The sequence below is a fragment of the Lepus europaeus genome, chromosome 1, assembly GCF_033115175.1.
Source record: "Lepus europaeus isolate LE1 chromosome 1, mLepTim1.pri, whole genome shotgun sequence".
NCBI lineage: Eukaryota > Metazoa > Chordata > Mammalia > Lagomorpha > Leporidae > Lepus > Lepus europaeus.
This window is the reverse complement of record NC_084827.1, coordinates 170719677-170741440: the sequence shown is the minus strand read 5'-3', so window position 1 is coordinate 170741440 and position 21764 is coordinate 170719677.

The window sequence follows — 21764 nt, the reverse complement described above, 5'->3', positions numbered from 1 at the left end:
TGTAACTCTTTTCCTAACACACTGAAACGTGACTCACTCCTGGACCACTTGCTCACCTCCTTGCCATTTCACAGGCTGCTCTTTTTCCTGGAACATCTTCACTGTGTTGGTTCATTTCAGGTAACACCTTCCCTTACACACCTTTACTTCTAATAGGGATATATTATATACTATACTCTGCACGACTGATGAGTCCTTTACTATATTGCTTTGAAACTCTTGCTCCCTACATCCCTACTAACACACAGCTCAGCCTGGGATCTTCTGGTTGATATGTGTCTTTGGTAGTGTTGTGTGTATTCAGTGCTTACTATAATGTTTCACATATGCTTCACATGTAATTGAAAGTACCAGAAGTGGTACCCTGCCGAAACATACATTCATCCTGAGGATTTTGACTAATCTACTCTTTCTTGTGGTTTTTTTTTTCCTCCTCTATTAAGAGGCTCATCATCCTTTCAGCTCTGGGTTTCTCCCAAATCTAAATAATCTTTATATCCAATTAGGCAGCACATTCTGTTATTTCATTTCTAAATAGTTTCTTAGGCCTGTTCCCTGCCTGTGCAACCAACGCCATTGTGACCTTTACTATTTCCACCTGGGCCATGAGATGCAGCTTCCTTCCTGCTCACATCTTTCTTTAAGATGGCTTTAATGCATATATCAATGGCTCCCTGTTGCCTGCAGATTAAAATAGCATTTATTTGCTTGATTGGCATATAAATCCCTTTGATCTCTCTTAATGGTTTTAGCTCCCACTAATCCTGCTAGCAAACATCTTTCTTGGCTCATTCCTAATGCCCATCTGTATAGAAGGAAAATAGGTGTCCCAACCCCAACCATAATAGTTGCTTCATCCACTTTGTGAGAAATTATATTCCTTATTCTGTGCTTCTGTACTTTGTCTCTGTGATTTATAGAGTGCTGCATTGCACAAAAATTCCTGGTGGCTTATGTTACCTTTCCAATCTTACTAACACACTCTGTGAGATCAGGGACAATGTTTTCTTAGTAAACTATAAACCGTTCATGTGGCATGTGACATTTGAGCACTCAGTAAGTTTTAATTGATATACACATTGATATAGAATTATCTATGAATGTGTGTATATGTATAATGCATGGATAGATACAGTAAGTTGTGATCACTTATGTCTTATACATATATATTTATGCACATAACAATTATAAATGCACCAGCTTTTTACTAATGAATAATTCCTATCACCATGTTATTTTTCAATTGCATCCCCCAAACAGACTCCTGTGTATTCATTCTCCACTCTTCTATGCTCCACACATAGAATAGAATATAGACTGTATGAACTTTGAACTCTGGCTGCTGGTTGAGTTCAGTCTATGGGAGATGGTATCAGAAGATATGAGGGTGCCAGGGCAGACAGGTCTTCCCTACTTCTACCTTGCCTCACACTAAGGTTTGGGAAGCAACCACATCTCCATACCTACAGCTTCTATTGGGAAGGATAGCCCAGCTCTCTCTTGCATTGTTCCAATTATATTGTTCCATAAACATGCCACTTCTGGCCTGGACATGTAATAGCTTCCTTTCACTACTGGCCTCTGGATGCATTCAACATCTATTTGTTTCCTCAACTTTTTCTATAGCTATGGAAATAATCATGTTGTTAAATTCACTAATTCTGATTCTGTTTATATATATATATATATATATATATATATGCGTGTGTATATATACATACATACATACACATGTATAATTATTTTCTGTTTTATGCTCAATAAGAACAGATATTTTGGATTTTGTTTTGTTTTGTTTTTATCTGTATCTTCAGTACTTTTACAAAAACCTGTGTCAAGGGCTGGCGCTGTAGCATAGGAGGCTAAGCCTCTGCCTGCAGTACCGGCATCCCATATGGGCACCAGTTCTTGTCTCTGCTGCTCTTTTTTCTGATCCAGCTCTCTGTTTATGGCCTGAGAAAGAAGTGGAAGATGGCCCAAATGCTTGGTCCCTGCACTCATGTATGAGACCCAGAGGAGGCTCCTGCTTCCTGGCTTCAGATCAGTTCCACTCTGGCTGTTGTGAACATTTGGGGAGTGAACCAGCAGAAGGAAGACCTTTCTCTCTGTCTCTCCCTCTGTCTGTCTGTAACTCTACATCTCAAATAAATAAATAAAATCTTAAAAAAAATCTGTCAATAAAAATGAATAGAGAAATGATTAAATTTTATTAAGTATTTGAAATGCATTAATTTTGAGACTATAACTACTAAAAATTAAATTTAATCATTCTTTGTCAACAGTTATGAAGAACCTAACATTATTTGTTACTTTCAAAGATAAATTCTGCTCTTTATTTGTTTGTGTATGTACTGCTGAGTTCCTTGAAACTTAGAATCAACAGTTTCTTTAGTGCTCATTAAGACTAAATATCTACTCAATTCTAAATATAAAATAGCTAAAAATTATATAAGTTATGATATATTAATTCTGTATTATGATATGCTTGTACATTAATATATTATGCTTAGAAAAGGATTTTAAGGCATTTGACATACTATGATGATATCCTATGCTATGAAAAATATTTAGTAGTGATATATATTTTTAAGAATTGGGATATAATAGATATAATTTGCATACTATAAAATCCACTATTAAAAGTATTTAGTTCAATGTTAGATTCACATGTGACAGCCATGTAAAGACAAAGGGAAAATAGCATGTGAAAAGGAAGGAGAGATTGTATACATTGGCTGTGAAGCCCAGAAATGCCATACTTGCAGGAAAACTATCTTGAGTTATGAAGTGGCAAAAAGGGTATATTTACATGTTTCAGAAGGACCTGCTGATACCTTCATTTCATATTTCTAACCCTCAGAATTGTGAAATAATTTCTGTTATTTTCAGTCACTAGTTTGTGGCACTTTGTTACAGAAATACTAGAAAATGTTCTGGAAAAATGGAATTAATTGGTAAGTTTATTTTGGTGTCAAAAATTTGAAGTCCTTGTATAATTTTTAATAATACACGTGCTTGGGACCCATCATATATATGGATTTCAAAAGTTCTTTTATCAAAATAAACTTTTAATTTCCATGAATGTTTTGAAGCAACTTCATAGAGAATACTCTCAAAAGTCATTAGAGTTTCAACATTATTGTATTGATCTTTTATGAATCCTTATGATAATACCAAATTTTTAAAGAAAAACTAACTGCAGTTCTTCTCAAGATATTCAAAACAATTGAAAGAGAGAGAATCCTCCCAAACTATGTCAATGTGAAGCCAACACTACCTTAATTCCTAAACCAGAAAAAGATGCAACAGAGAAAGAAAACTACAGACCTGATGAACATACATATAAAAATCTTCAACAAAATAATGGCTAATTGAATCCAACAACACATCAGAAAAATCATTCACCTAGACCAAGTGGGGTTTATCTCTGGTATGCAGGGATGGTTCAACATTAGTAAATCAAAAATGTGATATGTCACATTAACAAACTGAAGAACAAAAACTGTGTGATTATCACAATAGAGACAGAGAAGGCTTCAGATAAAATACAGCACACTTTCATGGTGAAAAACTTAAGCAAATTGGGTATGGAAGGAATATTCCTCAACACACTCAAGGGAATTTATGACAAACCTACAGCCAACATCTTACTGAAAGGACAAAAGTTGGAAGGATTCCAACTAAGATCTGGAACCAGATAAGGATGCCCACTCTCACCATTTCTATTCAATATAGTTCTGGAAGTTTTAGACAAAGCCATTAGGCAAGAAAAAAAATCAAAGGGATACAAATTGGGAAGGAAGAGTCAAACTATTCCCATCTGCAAAGGACATGATTCTATATATAGGGGAACCAAAGACTCCACTATGAGACTGTTGGAACTCATAAAAGAGTTTGGTAAAGTGACAGGAAATGAAATTAACACACAAAAACCAATAGCCTTTTTATACACAGACAATTCCATAGCTTAGAAAGAACTTCTAAGATCAATCTGATTAATGACAGCTACAAAAATTTTAAATATTTTGGAATGAATCTAAACAAGGATATCAAAGACCTCTACAATAAAAATTACAAAACATTAAAGAAAGAAAAAGAAGACACAAACAAAATGGCAAAAACTTCCATATTTGTGGATTGGAAGAATTAATAGCATCAAAATGTATCATCCATACTACCAAAATCAATCTACAGATTCAATACAATCCTAATCAAAATATGAGTGACATTCTCCTTAGATCTAAAAAAAAAGATATTGAAATTCATATGGAAACACAAGAGACCCCCTGAATAGCTAAAGTAATCTTTTGCAACAAAAACAAAGCCAGATACATCACAATACCAGAATTCAAGATGTACTATAGGACAGTTATAACCAAAACAACCTGGCCTTGGCAAAAATATAGATGTGTAGACCAATGGAACATGATAGAAACCCCAGAAATCAATCCAGACATCTACAACCAATTTGTTTTTGACAAAGTAACTAAAATCAATCTCTGGAGAAAGGTCAGTCTCTTCAAAAAACAGTACTGGGAAAACTGGATCTCCATATGCAGAAGTATGAAAGAAGACCCTTACCTTATACTCTACACAAATATCCACTCAAAATGGATCAAAGACTTAATGCATGACTCAATATCATCAAATTTTTAGAGCACATTGGGGAAACTCTGCAAGACTTTGGCATAGGCAAAGAGTTCTTCGAAAAGTCTCCAGAAGCACAGACAATCAAAGCTAAAATTTACAAATAGGATTACGTCAAATTGAGAAGCTTGTGCATTGCCAAAGAAACACTCAGCAAAGTGAAGAGGCAATGGACAGAATGGGAGAAAATATTTGCAAACTATGTAACTGATAAAGGATTAATATCCAGAATCTATAATGAGCTCAAGAAACTCAACAATAACAAAACAAACAATTCAATTAAGAAGAGGGCAAAAGACTTGAATAGGTATTTTTCAAAAGAGAAAATTCAAAGGACAACAGACACATAAAAAATGCTCAGGGTCACACATCATAAGAGAAATGCAAATCAAAACCACAATGAGGTTTTACCTCACTCCAGTTGGAATGGCTGTCACATAGAAATCAACAAACAATAAATGCTAGCAAAGATGAAAGAAAAGGTACCCTAATTCATTGTTGGTAGGAATGTAAACTCATGCAGCCACTGTGGAAGACAGTAGGGAAATACCTCAGAAATCTCAATATAGACCTGCCATGTAACCCAACAAACCCTCAGCATATGAAAAAATTATCTATACCCCCACCATTCATTGCAGCTCAATTCACTACAGCTAAGATGTGGAATCAACACAGATGTCCATGAACTGAAGACTGGATAAATAAACTGTGGTATATATATCCTATGGAATACTAATCAGCAGTAGAAAATTAATGCAACTGGAAACCATTATACTTAGTGATATAAGCTAGTCTCCAAAAGACCAATACCATATTTTCCCTGATCTGTGGTAACTAATAGAGTACTCAAAAGGTAATGTATAGGAGTAAAATAGATAGCTTGAGACTTGATAATTGTTTATAGTCCTTGTCTCTCCTATTGTGAAACGGTGTTTTTTCTTTAATACTATTTGTTGAACTGTTTTCTTAGTGTAGGGTTAATCTTATGAGTATAAAGTAAACTGAAAATACATCTTTGTAAAAATTAAGAATGGAAATAGGAGAGGGAGGAGGATAAAGAATGGAAGCATAAGCAGGAGGAAGCATAAGGTGGGAAGTACAATATGCTCTTAAATCTTTAGGTATATAGAAAATATCTAAAATTTGTGTATCTTACATAAATTTTTTTCAAAAAAGAAAGAGTAATGAAGTAAACTATTATTGGTGGATTGTCTATTTCTCCTTCAAATTTATCACAAAAATGTTCTCTATCTCTGATATATTATCTCTCTATCTCTGATAATATATCTCTGATATATTATCAATATAGCCACCTCAGCTTTCTTTTGGGTACTCTTAATTGATACATTTTCATCCTTTTAGTTATTTGTGAAATTAAATCTCAAGTGTGCTTCCGTTATACAACATATTGCTACATCCTGTTCTTTATTCCATTCTTCTAATCTCTGTTTTTTAATTGAAGAATTTGATGTATTTACAGTTAATATATTATGGACAAGTTATGGTTTATATCTCACATTTTGTTATTTGTTATTAGGACATTGTTTTTCTATAATTTCTTCATTGCTGTCTTCTTTTGTGATAAATACACAATTTATAGTATACAATTTAATTTTGTTGTAATTTCTTTCATGACATATTTTTTGAGTTATTAATGTTTGTTCCAGGGATCACTGCTATTGTCTGAATTAATATTAACTTAGTTTCTTTTTTTAACTTTTATTTAATGAATATAAATTTCCAAAGTACAGCTTATGGATTACAATGGCTCCCCCCCCATAACTCCCCTCCCACCCCCAACCCTCCCCTTTCCCGCTCCCTCTCCTTTTAAAAAATATAAAAATATTTATTTATTTATTTGATAGGCAAAGTTAGAAAGAAAAGGTGAGACAGACAGAAAAGACTTCCATCCAGTGGGTCACTCCTCAAATGGTCCCAATGGCAGGAGCTAGGCTGATCCAAAGCCAGGAGCCAGAAGCTTCTTCCAGGTCTCCTATGTGGGTGCAGGGGCCCAAAGACTTGGGCCATGTTCTACTGCTTTCCCAGGCCATTAGCTGGATTAGAAGAGGAAAAGCCAAAATTTGAACCAGTGCGCATATGGGATGCTGGCACTTCAGGCTGAGGTTTAACCTACTACACCAGAGTGCCGATCCCAGAACTTAATTTCACTAGTATAAATATTTGGTCCTTTTTGACTCCATCTCCATACTTTATGCCATTATTTTCATAAATTATAACTATATACATTGTATTACTGTTAACTTAGATGTATACTTCCTGTTTTATGCAGTTGTCATTCAAACTTTATAGGAGCAAGAAAGAACATATAAACAAAGTAGTTCTGTGCTGCATTTTCAATTATCCTATATGGTTACATTTATCAGTTTTTCTTATTTCTTTAAATAGATTTGTGTTACCAGTTACTGTTCTTTTATTTGAGCCTCAGTGTCAGTTGGAGACTTCTCCTATATTGTGTGAGCCTGGTTCCATTCAGGAGCACATGCAAATCTACTTCTAGATTTCCCAAAATATACTGGAGCTTTTCAAACCCCTATTAGCACCTCATTTTGCAGATTTCCCTTTTAAGCTTCTTGGCTAATCTGTTATTTGCTAGAATTTCAGTCCATTGCCTTAGGAAGCTGTGACGTTAAAGCATCAGACAAACACTCCCTCTTCTGAGACCTTTATACTGGATGAATTCAAGAGAGTTTGAATAAACGCATAACTTTTGACTGGAATTTTTCAGGAAATCACCAGATAAGTTCAGTAATGACACCTGTTTAGGAATGAAGTCTATTATCCCTAAAGTTCCAGGATTAGAGATTGTTATTTTCCAGGGCTACTCCGAATTGTGGAGTGGTAAATAAAATTAGGATTAGGTAAAACATGACGGTCTGCTGATATTCATCAGTTTTCTTCAATAAACTCTTCCCTGGTTATTACAAAACTTTGGTTACTCTTAAGCAGTCTAAAAATATCAAATTTGGCATTTTTTCTGTTTCTTTGTTGTTACTATGGAGAGGTGATTTTTCAGAGATTCTTACTCCTACATTTTCACTAACATCTATGTTTTGTGGAACATAGCCACATTACAGTGTACTGATTTTAATGTTAAATAATTTAAAGCATTATCAATCAGAAAAATGGGTACTTACAGTAAATGGATAACTCTAGCTGTCCCAAATTGTTATATTTGCTCAGATTTTAAAGGTACTATAGTTTTTGATAGCTCAAGTTAAATGTTTTCATGCAACTCATTTTTCATATAAATATTGAAAATCTTCTAATACTGTTTTTTTTAATCTTATGAACTATGACATAAATTACATCAATCTACTTGGAAATATCTTAGAAATATTAAAAGGACATTACTGTATGAAGATTTAGGAATAATTTATTTAGACCCCAAATCTAAATGTATAAAATGGTTTTAAAGTTCCCAAATTACAATCATATTTAAGCATTTTTCTCCTTAAATCAAATTTAACACTATCAACTAATATTCACCGTAGAATAGAAACTGCCAATAACACTTTAGGTACAAAATAAATTTGGAAGTTACTACAGAATCGCAAGGAAGAGAATACGAGCCTAAAATTATATATAACTATTTTACTTATCTACATCCAATCTTTTCAACAGCTCTTAATTTTCTCTGGGGCAGTTTATTCTGAACATGTAGTTACAGAATGAATTGCTTGCTCTGAGTATATATAATATGAGCTGAGCCACTAATGGAGAGTTATGGTTGGATGTGTAGACACAAATGAGACACTAAAAAGCCTGAGAGCAGAGGCTGCATAATAGGATAATCTCACTTTCAAATCCATAGTCTCAGGATTTCACAAAGATTCATGGTCTTCACACAATGTATAATGTACATTTCTTCTCTGAATATTCACCAAAAATACAATAGAAATTTCACTTTAGGATAAAGGCAAACAATGATATTGTTTAAAATAGTGGCAAGAAATTGCAATTTTCCAATGGTTATTATTTCAGCAATCAAAACTTACCTCCAATCTGAATTTAGTTCACTCTGAAATTCACAATTAAATTGTTTGTTACACTTTGTAGCTTTTCTTTCAGGCCTAAAAGGCCAAATCATTACATCCTCTCTATGTCTTGTAATAGAATTGGATAAATACCTGTGTTATAGGATTATCCACATTGTATTACAGTGGCATACATGTAGTCTCTTCAGGTAGATGTTAAATTTATAAGGTAGAAATCAACTCTTATTTATTCTTTTTCCTAACTCTGAGCAAATGTTCATAAATGCTGTGTAATAAGGAAACAGGATTTGGTAAAGAAAGCATCACAAGTATTTAATTAAATAAGATGAAGATATAAGGAGAAAATATTGGAGCCAGTTCTTGAAAGATAAGATTGAGCTGGAATGAGGGAGCAGGGCCTGAGGAAGAATGTTCAGGCTGAGAAAATAGCCCACAGAGTAGACCTGCATTGAAATGAAGATAAACGAGTAGCATGCAACTGCAAGGAACCCAAAGAATTACTCTGCTTGCACCAAAAGGGGTTGAAAGAAATTGCATACAGGTTCAGCAGCCCAAACAAGGGGATCTTTGGATTCATGATAAAGAATTGTATTTATATACATTATATGAAAAGTACAATGAATTAATTATAATTGAACATTTCAAGCAACAGTGTGCAAGACACTAATTTTCACTTTAAAGAGCTAGTTTAAGCTACAAAATGACAAAGTACTAAAAAGGATCAAACCCATAACAAACCAGCAGAGCAGTTCGTAAGCTCAGGCAGTAGCTCTGATGCTGGTGTGGGAATGTTCAGAGTCAGATGGGCAATAGACTTGAAGCGAGGTGGTTGAATACAAAGCAGACTTTATAAAAAGTGTAAACAAGACTTGTTATTCAACTGATTGGACATGAGTGTTAAGCGAGTGCATCTGTTAATATTGCTAAAATAAAATTGAGACCAGTTAAGTTAATGGTTTTTACAAAAAGAAAACAAATTCCAAAATAAGATGGATTAAAATGCCCCACCCCCACTGTGCACTTGCTCCTCATGTGGGATCTCTGTCCTTAATGTGCTGTACATTGTGATTTAATGCTATAACTAGTACTCAAACAGCACTTTTCACTTTGTGTTTCTATGTGGGTGCAAACTGTTGAAATCTTTATACTAAATTGATCTTCTGTATATAAAGAGAATTGAAAATGAATCTTGATGCAAATGGAAGGGGAGAGGGAGTGGGAGAGGGGAGGGTTGCGGGTGGGAGGGAAGTTATGGGAGAGGGAAGCCATTGTAATCCATAAGCTGTACACTGGAAATTTATATTCATTAAATAAAAGTTAAAAAAAATGCCCCACCCCACAACATGTATAGGTTATATTTATAGCCAGAGAAAAGAAAGTGGCATATGAAACAATCTGAAATGCAGTTTGCATTCGCCATATATGGCCATATTTTGGCAAATTTCAGCCTCTAATTAGTCTGGCTGAGGCTTGGTTGCTTGTTTACAAGGTTATACTCCAGTTACGTTACAATTTCTCTACATATCAAACTACTGTAGCGTTCTCTCTGAGTGGAGGTTTCTTTGGTTCAAAGTTATCTATTAAGTGGGAAGACTGGTTTATGCCAAATTCATTGTAGTTCAACAGGACTGACCCCTGATCTTGGACTTGAACCACTTGGAGGAGAGTGAGTGATACCATATTTTAAGATAAGCAAAGCTAGGCAAAGAACCAAAAATGTTGAAAATCATCAGTTGCTCATTTTGTAACATGGGAAGTCTGAGACGGAGAGGAAAAGTGATATATACACATTGAGATATATGAAGCTCAGAGAAAAGAATTACATTTTAGGGTGATCAAAAGTGAATATTATTAAAAGTTGTGAAAATAGTAGATGAGAATTTAAGACTGGAATAGAATAGCACTTCAAAACATGAGACACCCCAACATTTACAAATTAGGTAATATAAAAACCAATATGGTGAAAATAAAAGCGAGAAGAAACCAGTACTATTGAAGCCAAAAGAAGAGAGATTTTAAAGGCACAATTTTATTCATCACTAATTCATATTGTAGAATTAAGACTAGAGTCTGATTCCAGATGGCCCAAGTTTATATCACAGTTCATCTTTATCTCTTTGTGCCTCACTGCCTACACCAACCAGTGTTGTCAAGATTCAATTTATTAATACATCTGATGAGGAAAAGGAGACAGATGAATCAACAGTGGAAGAACAAAGTAAAAGAACATAAATTAATGAAAGTGACTTTTATTCAAAACTCTCCCCTTATAGCTTTTCTTTCACTTTTCTTCTACTATAATTCACAAGTACATGATCACTCCATTTCCTACTTTCTGGTCGTGCTATAACTGTTCATATGCTGGATTTGAAAATTAGGGAATCTATGATACAATGGTGTAAAAGGAAAACAGGCATTCAGCAGCCATTCTATATATGAAATAATAATAATAAGAGAACTAACATTTATCATGCACTCGTGTGACACATATTGCTCTCAACGTACTAAATCATTTAATTCTCACAGCAATGTATGAAAACATTATTTTACCTATTGATATTTGGAGAAATAAATGCTCAGAAAATATGATTACTATAACACTAAAATTAAGTAAGCTTCCCTCATATTATGCTGACTAATGTCCAAAATTGCTTTCTATATCTAGTATAATAAGCCTCATAATTAGCTTAAGTGTTAATTTAGATCATTGACTTTCATTCCAACACCATCAAAAAATGCCTTTCTGCCACAAACCCTGGTCCTGGCCATTATGCAAAACAATGATCCAAGTTTCCATACAATGGTAACAATTCCCTACATTTCCATTGTTTTCATTTTCCTTCTCCCATGAATTACTTTCTTCAAGTTTCTCAGAGCACCTTATCTTATAGTCTCTGACAATTTCCTCTTCCTGTCTATACCATCATGATTTTCCTACCACGTCTGGACATCATGGGCGACTGATTCCATAGGTTTTTCTCATTTCTCCTTATGTTGTCCCTGAATGATCAGCCTGCTCTCCCCATGTGAGAACTTGTATGTATGCTTGCTAACACTTGTTTCTAGGTAATAAAGGCAATAGCTGACCTTATATTATACTAAATGTCACATGTGAATGGTGTTGCTCTGCGGGACAATTCAAGTGGGCAGTGGGATGCCCAGATATCCAGTTAAAGTTTTTCTGGATATGTCTTTAATGGTGTATCCAGAAGAGCATAGCTTTCAGAGCTATAGACTAAGTAAATCTGATGGCCCTCCCTCTTGTGGAAAGATGTAACCCAATCCATTGGGCAACTAAATAGATTCTAGAACAAAAAGACAGAGGACTGACTTCACTCTCTGCCTAACTGCTTGAGTTGGAATTCTTATCTTCTTCTGCATTTAGCACTCCTGGTTTTGGGGCCTAAAGACTGAAAGTGTCCTCTGCAATGCTGTTGTTATCACCACTATTGCACACTGCCAGCTTTCTGGGATCCCCAGCTTGCAGACAGAAGCTAATGAGACTTTTCAGCCTTCATAATCACGTGAGCCAGTTCCTCATAGTAAATATCATTATAAATGTTCTTATCCTGTTGGTTCAGTTTCTCCGGAGAACACTAATACACCTGACAGACGCTAAGAAAATTGTATTTCATACCTTCTTTCACATTCACAAGCTATTTTATTGCTAATCTCCAATTTCTGATACAGCATAGTGCAGTCCTCTGCTTATCCTGTGTTTTGGGGAATCTTAGTTCCAGAAAGATTTACTGATTCAGCATATGATGGTGACCCAACCTTGCTGTGGGAAAAGCACATTCTTCCGGGATTTCTCCCTTCCCTCTGATTGGATGAGTGTTTGAATCTAGAACTGAGATACAGATGGTTGCTCAGTGAAGTGAGGAGAGGGAAGATCCCAGACTCTTTCCATAAGGATTCCTATGATCAGCCCTTTTCTTCATTTCCTTTAATAAAAATTATTTCTGCTATTTAGTGTATTTTACCTTTCCAATGACCATGGTTGTTGAGATGTTGCATTTATTGCTTTAATTTCCGTGTGTGTGTGTGTGTGTATGAAAATTTAATATGGAGAAGCTAAAAGAGATTTCATTGATTTTCTGCCAGAACATTTTCCTCTGTATACATTAGTATATATTTTTGCTATTATTGTTATATGCTTCCACAAGTGTTTGTTGTTTTTAAAACATCTGTAGATAAATAAGTAAGTAAATAAAAATGCTGGTATTGGGCATTGCCTAAAATAGTCCCTAACAACATGGTGCCTGGCGGATGTTCAGGGGTTAATCCACGCGGGATCGGACCACCTGCAGGGATAGGTCTGCTTTAGTTCCAGACACGTGGACAGTGCATGATCCCTATACACTGCGCATGTCTTTTGTAAGCTTTATAAGCCTACATACTTCCTCAAAAAGTAGTTCCTGCTTCGACAGAACTCACGGGTGCTTGCTGCAGTGTGCTTGACCCATTGACCTTACCTCTCCTGTTTGCCTTGTCGGGGAGTGCTTGTATTGTCCCCTGCTGGTCAGGGGCCAGCCTCAGGCTTAAGACCCCAACATGCTGGTAATTCCAGAGTCTATATCTCTAATACTTAGTGGTTTAGTAAACTTTGGTTAAGTGTTGTGATACAGGGTTAATATAAGGATATATTCATTAGAAGTGTGAACATACATATTTATAATTTTTTTTCACTAAAGCTGATAGTGGTGGAGTAATGGTGAGTTAAGTGTTTCTAGAAAAAGTCTATTTGTATTTGACATTTTATATCCTGCATGTACACCTAATACAGAATTCTGTACCTGGGAATCAGTTGCTACATTTAAAACATTTTATTTTCTAGTAAAGAATACATAGGATAGAGTGCTGTGTGCAAAACATTAGGGAAGATCAGAGAGAGTGGGGAGAAGCGGATTTATCCAAATAGAAGACCATATGCTTTAAAGTGCTACTTATTATCATGTTTCCATACTGTACCTGTGGCATTGGTGAATTCTCTTTTCTCCTTCTCTGAGTCTATAAATAAAGAGATAGTAAGATAGATAGGTAGATAGAGATAATTTCTATTTATGGTGACACACTGTGATATTTTATGGCCACACAATTACTCAAAAAGAATAGGCAGAATATATTTTTCAGAGCTCAGCACAAAAGCACACACCCTGCCAAATATTATTAGACAAAAAGTCAAATTTTCCCATCCAATTATTTGTTGGCTTTTTGTACCAGACATTAAAAATGTTTAAAATCTGGCCCTAAATGTATTTCCAAAAAGCTTTATTTCATCATGGTGAATAGTGTTTCCAACCACTAATTTACCAAAGGAATGTTCTTTAAATAACATGGGTTTAACAAAATGTTATAGATTTATCATGATCATTTGGAGTGTTTTCAAAAATTTGGCTTGGATAAGTTGATAATGTAGTTTCCATGTTCCAGTGGTTGTTTTTTCTTAGTTAAATATGTAACTTAACAAATATACATTGAATTTGTTCTATGTGCCATGTAACTTGCCTCTGATATAGCAAAGAAAATATCAAAATCAATTATTGCTATCTTGGACTTTTGCTTTTCATAGTAAACAAATATTTCATATCATACCATTTATTTTGTTTCATCATTGATCTTATCAGTATCTCAGACCAATGATAAGACTTTCTAATTCACTTATTACGAGTTATCTCTTTCCTCCATGGAAATATGCATTCCATGAAAGTAGAGACATTATTTCCTATATGCTCTGTGTTTAGAGCACAATGGGAATTCCATAAATATTTTAATTTAACCGAATGAATATAGTTAAAAAATACATTTGATATCTATAAATTTGTTAGTGTTTAAAGCAAGTAAATAGACTGTTATGACTGAGAATTATCTAGAAGTACATTTTATTTTTATTTATTTATTTTTTAACATTTATTTAATAAATATAAATTTCCAAAGTACAGCTTTTGGATTACAGTGGCTTTTTCCCTCCCCATAACTTCCCTCCCACCCACAACCCTCCCATCTCCCACTCCCTCTCCCATTCCATTCACATCAAGATTCATTTTCAATTCTCTTTATCTACAGAAGATCAATTTAGTACATATTAAGTAAAGATTTCAACAGTTTGCACCCACACAAAAACACAAAGTGTAAAGTACTGTTTGAGTACTAGTTATAGCATTAATTCACATTGTACAACACATTAAGGACAGAGATCCCACATGGGAAGTAAGTGCACAGTGACTCCTGTTGTTGACTTGACAATTGGCACTCTTGTTTATGGCGTCAGTAATCACCCAAGGCTCTTCTCATGAGTTGCCAAGTCTATGGAAGCCTTTTGAATTTGCCAATTCTGATGTTATGTTGACAAGGTTATAGTCAAAGTGAAAGTTCTCTCCTCCCTTCAGAAAAAAGTTACCTCCTTCTTTGATGGCCCCGTTCTTTTTACTGGAATCTCACTCGCAGAGGTCTTTGATTTAGGTCTGTAATTGGTCTGTAATTCTCTTTCCATGTTGCATCTTTTTCAGGTTTAGGGATTACGGTGATGCTGGCTTCATAGAAGGAATTTGGGAGGAATCCCTCTTTTTCAATTGTTCTGAATAGTTTGAGAAGAATTGGAGTTGATAAATGTCTGGTAGAATTCAGCAGTGAATCCATCCAGTCATGGGCTTTTCTTTGTTGGGAGGGCCTTTATTACTGATTCAGTTTCTGTCTCAGTTATGGGTCTGTTTAGATTTTCTATGTTTTCATGGTTCAATTTTGGTAGGGTGTATTTGTGTAGGAATCTATCCATTTCTGATAGATTTCCTTGTTTGCTGGCATACAACTCTTTGTAGCAATTTCTGATGACTTTTTTATTTCTGTGGTGTTTGTTGTTACATTTCCTTTTTCATCCCTGATTTTATTGATTTGGGTCTTTTCTCATCTTTTTTAAGTTAGTTGGGCCAATGGTGTGTCAACTTTGTTTATTTTTTTAAAAAAAACAGCTCTTCATTTTGCTGATCTTTTGCAATTTTTTTTTATTCAATTCTGTTAATTTCTTGTCTAATTTTAATTATTCCTTTTCTCCTACTAGTTTTGGCTCTGGTTTGCTGCAGTTTTTCTAGATCCTTGAGATGCACTGAAAGCTCATTTATTTGGTGCCTTTCCAATTTCTTGATGTAGGCACCTATTGCTATAAACTTTCCTCTAAACACTGCTTTTGCTGTATTCCATCAGTTTTGATATGTTGTATTGTTATCCTCATTTACTTCCAGAAAGTTTTTTATTTCTCTTTTGATTTCTTCTGTGACCCACTGTTCATTCTGGAGCATGTAGTTCATTCTCCATGTGTTTACATATACTCTAGGGATTCCTGAGTTTTTAAGTTTCAGCTTCATTCCACTGTGGTCAGAGAAGATGCATGGTATGATTTCAATTCTTTTGAATTTGCTGAGACTTACTTTATGGCCTAGTATGTGGTCAATGCTAGAGTAGGTTCCATGTGCTCATGAGAAGAATGTGTATTCTTCGGCTGGCGCCACAGCTCACTTGGCTAATCCTTCACCTGTGGTGCCGGCACCCCAGGTTCTAGTCCCGATTGGGGTGCTAAATTCTGTCCCTGTAGCACCTCTTCCAGTCCAGCTCTCTGCTGCGGTCCGGGAAGGCAGTGGAGGATGGCCGAAGTGCTTAGGCCCTGCACCCGCATGGGAGACCAGGAGGAAGCACCTGGCTCCTGGCTTCGGATCAGTGCAGCATACAGGCAACAGCACGCTGGCCGTAGTGGCCATTTGGAGGGTGAACCAACAGAAAGGAAGACCTTTCTCTCTGTCTCTCTCTCTCTCTCACTGTCTAACTCTGCCTGTAAAAAAAAAAAAAAAAAAAAAAAAAAAAAAAAAAAAAAAAAAAAAGAATGTGTATTCTTCAATCATAGGATGAAAAGTTTTGTAGATATCTGTTAGATCCATTTGGAGTAAAGTGTTGATTAAATTTGCTGTTTCCTTGCTAATGTGTCTGAAAGAAATAGAAAGAAATAGAAATAGAAATAGAAATAAATAGAAAAAGAAAGAAATCAAGGATGACCCAAGTACTTGAACCTCTGCACTCATGTGGGAGATCCAGAGGAAGCTGGTGGCTTCTGGTTTAGGCCTGGCCCAAGGTGGGTTGTTTCAGCCATTTGGGGTGTACGTCAGCAGACCAGCAGATGGAAGTTTTCTCTCTCTCTCTCTCTCTCTCTCTCCCCTTCTCTCCCACTCTCTCTCTCTCCCTATCTCTCCTTCCCCCTCCCTCTCTCTGTGACTCCACCTTTAAAATAAATAATAAAATTTCAAAACCAAAACACACACACACACACAAAGTATGATGAGTCTTATGGGGGACATTTATGATAGCGAAAGAGGCAACTTACCCTTCATCTACAGGCATCTAACAGCAGAACTTAAACTCAGGAAGCAGAAGAATGACAGAACTATGGGGAAAATCCTATACACTAACAAAAAAAGCAGTATAGTTTAGCACCTCATCTTGGTAGTCCACAGAATAAGTGGTAAAAAAAAGTTTACAGTAAGGAGAGTGTTGTGGTGTAGCAATTTAAGCTACTGATTGTGACGCCTGCATCCCGTGTTGCAAGTACCCAGCTTAGCTATTTGTGATATAACCAGGCCTTGCATTTTTGGGTTTTTGTTTCATGAACTTCTTGAATCTATAAGTGTATGTATTCTGCAAAATGTATAAAATATTAGTCTACCATTTCTTCAAATATTTGTCTTTTCCTTTTTCTATTTTCTATCTTTCTATAACTACAAGTACATGTATGTTTGATTTTTTTATACTTACATCTCTCTAAGGCTATGTTATTTTTCCATTTTTTTCCATCTCCTTCATACTGGATAATTTCTATTGATTTTTCTTCAAGTTCACTGGTGATTTCCTTCATTATCTAAATTCTGTGATTATATATGGTCCTCCATGCAATAAGCAATATCTCTTGGGACTGGTCTGATGACACAGCAGGTTAAGCCAGTCACTGCTGTGCCAGCATCCCATATGTGTGACAGTTTATCCTTGCTACTCCTTTTCCAATACAGCTCCCTGCTAATGTGCCAAGAAAGCAGCTGAAAATGGCTCAAGTATTCGGGCCCCTGCCACCCAGGAGACATGGGTGGAATTACAGGTTCCTGGCTGCAGCCTGGCCCAGCCCTGGCCATTGTTGCCATTTGGGGAGTGAACCAGCAGATAGAAGATTGATTTCTCTCTCTTTCTCTCTCTGCCCTTCGTCTCTCTCTTTTGCTCTATAACTCTACCTTTCAAATAAAGAAATCTTTAAAAATTGTGTATCTCTTGGATAATTGCAATAGTTTTCCGACAGATCTGCCAGTTTATTTATAACCTAATCAGAATCAGCCTAAATCAGATCATGTCATTGTGCATTTTTTTTGTTGTATGAATTCTGTTTAATTCCAAAATTGTCTGTATAAATTTCTTTATTTTTATTTACAGTGAGAATTTGTTTTGTGTTGTTAACAAAGTTATAACTATGTTTAAAATTGAGTGACAAAGAAATAGAGAGAGATATCCATCCATTGGTTCGTTACCCTCCAATATCTATTATGGCCAGCATTTGGCCAGCCAAAGCCAGAAGCTAGTAGCTCAGTATAAGTCTCCTATATAGCTGATAAGGATCCAGATACTTTAGCTATCATCTCTGCCTTCCAGATTCTGAATTTGCATGAAGTTGGGACTGGGAGACAGAGCTAGGATTCAAATCCACAGTGCCTAATATGGGTGTGGGCATTTTAATCAGTGTCTTAACTATTAGGTCAAATGCTTGCCCTTGTTGCAATTCTTTTAAAATCCTATATGATGATTACAACACTGTCACCATCTTAGCAAAGGCATACTGATTACCCTTTCACTTAGAATTGGACTCATATTCTCAGTTCTCCAAATGTCTAACAATATGAGATTTTGCCATGTACATTGTGAATTTCATATCAGGCACATTCTGGATTCTATAATTCATACATAGTTTTGTTTGTTTTTAGCGTGTAATTAAATTGCTGGATTCAGACCCTCAATGCTGTTTCTTGAGCCACAACTATCTTAGTGGTTATTTTGCATTTAGGAATATGTTCTGAACTTTAGTGGTCAACAGTTAGCCTGAAATTGGGCAGAGTTTTCATGAAAGTGATCATTCTTCCTCTTTGTGACTCTCTTTTTTGGGATTCTCCCAGCAACTTATAAGTAGCTATGTATACCAAGTCTCTGTGATGGTTCTGCAAGCCAGAGACAATGGTACTTCCTATCAAGGCTTTAGATGCCCTATGTGTATACTTTTGCTCATGGAATAAAAGCCATAAAAATTTGGTACTCAGTAATGCCAGGTCTTTTTTTTTTTTTTTTCAAATGCTAAGTTTCACCTGGAATTGGCCAGCTTTGATTCCATCTTTGGGATTTTTAAGTCATTGTGGGCTTCTGTACTCATTTATTTTTTTCAAAACTTAATAGTTAACTGTGTATGCTAGTGTTAGGGTCTATAAGAACTACTTGGTCAATACCAGAGGAAAAAGTATCTCTTATGAGACAATTTTAACCCTGTTTCTTTATAAGATGCAAAAAAAAAAAAAAAAAAAAAAAAAAAAAAAAACCAGTGATGCCTATATGACCATCTCACTTAAATATAGTATGTAAAATGCTTTTAAAACCAAGTTATAGCATCTTACATTTGATCCTATAAATTACTACTCAGAATAAAGGTGAAATAAAAATGGAAAGTGTTGATAGTAAATGCATTCTAATCTTGACCTTGATTTACAGTGTTTGCTTAATCATCATTGACATTTTGACCCAGCTTTGTCTTATCTACCACTATTTGTAACCAAGGTATACAAATGTCTCTGTGGTTTCTCAGAATCAGTTTTGAAGCAATTGAAAGTAAATTCAGTTTAGATCTAGCAGTACTGGTTTTGGTTTGTTTGCTTTGTTTTGTTTAATGATCTATACAGTGTAGGTGGGCAGCAGGTTATTTTGTTTTAAAGGAAGCACAGTCCTTTCAGAAAATCTTTACTTAGAAGTCATGAATGTGTGTTTATTGGTTTAATATTGCAATAAATAGTATGGGCACTGCAATAATACAGGCTTGAAGTCAAATGCTCCTTTGGATTTTTAAATCTCTTCTCAAAAAAGCCTTCTGTAGTCACCCTATTGAAAATTAAAAACAGCTCCCTTTCCACTTCTTACTTCCCCCTCACTTTGTCATCTTCTTTGGAACGTGTCACCTTACTTACAGCTAAAGCATGATCTATTTTATTATTAAAATTCTTCCACAAACCAAAGGGTTGTGATCGGTTTTATTTATTGCTATTTTTATTTATTGCTACAAGAAGTTCTAACACATGGAAGAGCTTCTCTTTGTTACGTCATGAATCCTGCTTCCCCAGCTTATTTATCGTGTCATCCTGGGAATGTTATGAACCTGCCCAAGCTTCAGTTACCACAGTTGAAGAATAAGAATTTTTGTGTTTTCCAATGTGAAGTAATGCTATAACTAGTACTCAAACAGTATTTTTACACTTTGTGTTTCCGTGTGGGTGCAAACTGATGAAATCTTTACCTAATATGTACTGAATCGATCTTCTGTATGTAAAGATAATTGAAAATGAATATTTATGTGAACGGAATGGGAGAGGGAGTGGTTGATGGGAGGGGTGTGAGTGGGAGGGAAATTATGGGGCGAGAAAGCCAATGTAATCCATAAACTGTACTTTGGAAATTTATATTTACTAAATAAAAGTTAAAAAAAAGAATAAGAATTTTCATAGTAGCTACAACATCCTACTTTATTAAATATGATATGAAATCATTTAACTAAAGAATTTGCAAAATGGGGTGGGTTTCAACCTACCAAGTAAGATGCCTGCATTCCGTGTCCTTGTCACTAGGTATCTATCCAGACTCTGCTCTGCATTCCAACTTCCTGCTAGTGGGTACCCCGAGAAGTCCCAGTAATGGTTCAAGTACCTGGATCCCTGTCCCAGTATAGAAGACCCAGATTGAGTTTCTGGCTCCTGGCTTTGGCCTGTCACTGTCCCAGGCATTGAGGGCAATAGGGGACTAAACCTCAGATGGAAACTTTATCTCTCTGCCTCTCGAACACATAAGTAAAAATTAAAAGAAAATATATTTTTAATGGTGTTGGATTTTATATGTGTGTGTCTGTATATTTGTGTGTGTGTCTGTATATTTCTTTGATGGCAATTAGTAACTGGTTCTAAGCAGCATAGTTTTTAATAGGCCAAAACTAAAAATAGCAGTAGTATCCATCTGAGTATAATGGAAATATATATTGGTATATTTATAAAGTTGGTTACAATTATGTAATTTTACACAATAATATGGATGAAAATTATAAGCATTTAAGTAAATGTTAATTAAAGACGTAAAACAGACATAATGTTTGCTCTGTACTATGAGAAATTAGAGTTTTTCTCCTACAGAGAAGCAGAAATACATAGGCTATTAGGAGCCTTTATGAGATGCTGGCAATAGTGTTTTTTGATCTAGCTCTAGCTACAGAGTTGAAACCACTTTGTAAAAATCCACAGGACAGGGGGTTGACGCAGTGGCTCACTTGGTTAATCCTCTGCCTGTGGCGCCAGCATCCCACATGGACATCAAAGAATTAATGCATCAAGTCCACTTACTCCAAAATCAAACACTTCCATCCTATTTGTTCTCATTTCATTTTCAAATCATCAATGCTCTGTTTTTGATACTTTAGCCTGCATTGTTCTGTCAGATTAAATTACCTCACAGCCTCAGTGTATGTGTTATGGCCATGCAATCTTACTGATCTTTCAAAGGTCTCCCTCTTCATGAGTCCTTCTTGGAATGATGCACTCATCAGAAGCACCCTTTATCCATGTTGTCAGTCCTTATTATGGCGACTGTGTTAGTTACCTGTTGCTTCCAGACGAGATTAATGAAAGCCTAAAGCTTTAAAGGAGCTAATACTTATTTTTTCACAGTTTCTACTGATGAAATATTCATGAGGAAGGAAGCATAGACAGGCATGAATATCAACATGTGGGAGGCGTTGGAAGCCATGTATAGTGAACTTCAACAATGGTGATGGTTATAATC